Source organism: Amphibalanus amphitrite, unplaced genomic scaffold (assembly GCF_019059575.1).
Source record: "Amphibalanus amphitrite isolate SeventyFive unplaced genomic scaffold, NRLGWU_Aamphi_draft 000269F_arrow, whole genome shotgun sequence".
Taxonomy (NCBI): domain Eukaryota; kingdom Metazoa; phylum Arthropoda; class Thecostraca; order Balanomorpha; family Balanidae; genus Amphibalanus; species Amphibalanus amphitrite.
In genome coordinates, this window is record NW_024881764.1 from 100,172 (window position 1) to 104,041 (window position 3,870).

At 45.1% G+C, this 3,870-nt stretch overlaps 1 long non-coding RNA gene across 1 annotated transcript; it reads right to left on the reverse strand.

Annotated features, from left to right (window-relative positions):
- Nucleotides 1-571: 571 nt before the first annotated feature.
- On the reverse strand, nucleotides 572-3,870 carry LOC122386978. The gene is made up of 3 exons (XR_006257467.1): nucleotides 3,572-3,870; nucleotides 2,149-2,262; nucleotides 572-1,413 (listed from the first exon to the last, which is right to left on the reverse strand). It is a non-coding gene; the product is annotated as an uncharacterized LOC122386978 (long non-coding RNA).

A 3,870-nucleotide genomic window follows, 5' to 3' on the forward strand; every position in this document is an offset into this window, starting at 1 on the left:
GCCGAACCCAGCACAGCTCAGGCCCATTGAATTTCACACGCTTTTGAGGCTTTTATGGCGGTCGCCGGAATAGGTAAATGGTAGATCAACTCTTCAAAAATTGTTTCAATATCTACTTCGCTGGGAGGCAATGAGCTTTGATTGTCAAAAAATGCAAAACTTTACATTTGTTACAGGCACAACATCCGAAATGCAACATGTGCTTATAGTTGTACGCCCGTCCTTAACATGGTTGTCATGAAAGTTGGGGGAGGGGGGAGGCGGCCGCACGCTGAGGGGTCACAGTCCGGTATTTTGACGCCCCCCCCCCCTTTACCGCCTGAACGGGAACCTTCACTCCATCCCGTCCCGTCCTCTGTATTAACCGCCTTTAAGCCCGCCCGATGACCCTGCCGTTTTCAAAGCCAACCTGAGCTGAGCAAGATAATTCGGTGTAAACGTCGACAACTGCAGTGAGTTGTGTGCAGTCCCGGTGTTCCGCTACAACATTATTGCACCTCTCGTTTTCGCCATCATCGACGCCGTGCACTTCCGAAACATGGATGCTCCGGGACAGTTTGAAACAAGTAGATGTCCTACACGGACGCTTTGCACATCCAGTGTCTGTACATATTTCCATATTTCAAACAAATCGAGCAGAAAATATTATAACGAAACAGCGGCGTACAGCGTACAGCGTGCAGCGGGGATATCTGAACAATGCACCATACATGACGAAGAGCCAGCAGACCCTGGTGCAGCTCAAGACGGCGGTCGTTGATACCACTCTTGTGCCTGCGCCCAATGCGCGCCAACGTTGGCGGGGGGGGGGGGGGAGCAGTGAGTCATTCAATACGTTGAGCTACTTTGAACATGTCCCATAGCGGCCTGACAGTAGCAAATGTGTGTTGGCTAGCTGCGCAACTGAGTAAATTTTCACACAATTTTACTTCCTTTGATTTGCAAATCCTTTTATCTGGTAAACATGCTTGAAAGTAGAATGATAATGAAGTGATTCAGTTTTTGGAAACGTTTTAGAACAAAACATATTAAAACAATGTCTCATACGTATTATCAGAATAACAACAAAGACCGCCGGCCATCGGTCATGAACACCGTTCACCTGTCACTATCACTGCCAGTGGAAACGCACACACACACGCGCGCACACGGACACACACGTCAGCCGCAGTCAGTTACAGGTAAGCTCCCAGAGGCCTCTCCGACGGCGGCCGGCCGGCTCCCAGAGGCTGCTCCGACAGCGGCTGGCCGTGGCTCCCAGGGACTGCTCCGACGGCGCGGCGGCTGTCGCTACCAGGGGCTGCTCCGACGGCGCCTGGCGCGCCGCTCGCAGATCCTCCTTGGAGCTCTAGCGCGCTGATGGTGGCTGTGTGATCCGCTTTCCCTTTCTGAGCTTGGTGTAGCACAGGCGACCTGAAACCACATCACAAAAACCGAGTTTGTGAATTTGAATCAACTTTGAACTGAACCACAACTATTATGTTTTTTATGAAGATTTACCAAACCAACAATTTCAACTTCCACACTGCGCTGACAGGTATACACATAATACACAAATAAAGGCTAAAACCGTTTTTCCACTTCTTCCACTTGTCATCAATACATTTTGCCCAACATATGAGTGTGCAACAAGAAATACATATGACTAGCCTGCTGCATCGCTTTGGTGGCTTCGTGCAAAATGTAAACCTAAAAATTTCGCTCTTTCTGATTTATGGTACATCACTTTTATGCCAATTTATTAACTTTTTGGAAGGTGGGATTGTCCCTTTAACACAGGCAAGCCCTTGCCGAGCCCGGCATATGCCCGGCCTCCTCGAGCTTAGGCCCGGCAAAAGTCCGGCGGGTCCGAATTTAAGCCCGACACCGGGTCCCTGTTTCACCGGTGATAGCAGCACGATGCTTTTACACGTGTCAAATTGGGTTTCCATGGAGACATGAACAGGCCCATTGCTCCAACACTACCACAAGTGTGACGTCAGTCGTCAGCTCGCGCAATTTGATAACAGCGTAGTAGCAGCGTCCCGTGAAACACCGCCCGGGCCCGTAGGCTCAAGACTTGCATCATTACTATGCATATGCTGGTATGGTAAGCAACCTGGCATATGAGTTGGACTCAAACAATGAAGTTAAGTGGCTAGTGCTTACCGGAAATGAGCAATCTGGTACCCGTTGTACTGGAAGAGTGTTGGGATGCAGCTGCCCTCCTCAAAATGACAGGAACAGAGCTGGGAAGTGCTCCTGGGAACTGCATCTGCACGTCTGTAAATGACAGATGCAACAAATGTAACAACTGGCATACTGTTCTTGCACGTGGACTTTTACATACAAAATGCCTTGTGTTTAGAGGTAAGACATTGACTCAGACAGCACAGCCACAGCTTCTAAACAAGATGGTATCACTGACACTGTATCATGTTATTTTGGCTCCAGAATCCAGAATCAGAAGGTTGACATCCTCACCTAGCAATCAAAATGTAGCTAATTGGCTTTATATCAATGTGAGGTGCTAAGAGTGAACAATTATGATTATTTACAATGCTTCAGAACATGGTCAAACCTTAACTAACCCAACCTACAGTGGTTCGCTAGCAACATTCGTAGCACGTCTTTTTTGTACATAGTAACTGGAATATATGCTAGGTAAGAGTACCTACATCTTTTCTTTTTTTTTGTTAAAGAGGTATGCATTTGGCCTGTAGCCTATAACACACCTCTTCAACCAAAAATATTTTCCTTACCCATCCCAACACACCCCTTAGAGCTGCCTGCGGCATTACACTCAACGGAATACCAGGTCAAAGCATTACCTTCATTAGGTAACTTGTGATAAATATGATAAGCTTTTAATGGATTTCATGTTCTCTTTCCTGTAATTAGTTTTATGCAATGGATTTGATTTGTTATGCTCATTATGATCAGCACAAAAATAAAACCTTTATATAAACAATATTTTCTGTATTTTAATAAAAGAAGAACTATATTTGGTAGTAGTAAAGCAGGCGTCACACTTCTTTTTGCAACCAAGGAGAGGTGCTGTAGGTTAGGTTGTAGGTTCTAAGTTGTACAAAAAGTTGCAGCAACAAAAAGCAACAAAAGCAACAAAAAGTTGTACCTAGGTTGTAGAGTTTAGGTTGTAGGTATGGCTAGGTCAGGTTTAGTTAGGTTTGTTTTGGCTTGGTTCAATTAGAAAGCATCTCTGGGTATAGCACCTCTCCTTCATTGCAAAAAGTAGTGTGACGCCTGCTTTACAACTAACCAATATTCTATAGAAAATATTGTTTGACGCGGAAGCTTGCATTGATTAATCATGTTGTAAAATTCAAACCCATTGGCTGTTAGCAGCATGCTGATTAGCTGACGATGACATGGCTGCATTCCTCAGCAAAGCACATATTCCTCAAGAAGGCACTTTTCAGGACGAGAAATGGAATCTTTGCCTATGGTGATCATTGGGCTGTAAAAGCTCCTGGTTTGTGCTCGTCATTACATAACATTTATTACATTTATCATTACTACATAATGTATTGCATTTATCATTACAGCTAACAAGGACACATCTGGATCTTACCTGACAGCCCTCACCTAAGCGACCCTCATCTTCTCCTCTCTTGGAAACCTAAATGTACATCTTGCAGCGCTGTTGTGGTGGCTGCACCCAGATGCAAAACACCCTGGCATGCTGCTTGCTAACACAAAACTGAATCAGAGTAAGAGCTCTGCAATCTGCAATAAAATATTATGGCAGGTCACAGCAAAATCAAAATACAAGAGAAAAGATTGCAAATCTGATACAAGCTTAAAATTGTATAAGATTTGGAGCAGGCAGTTTGTTGACGCCATCAAATGTATCAACCGCGCAGTATTTGT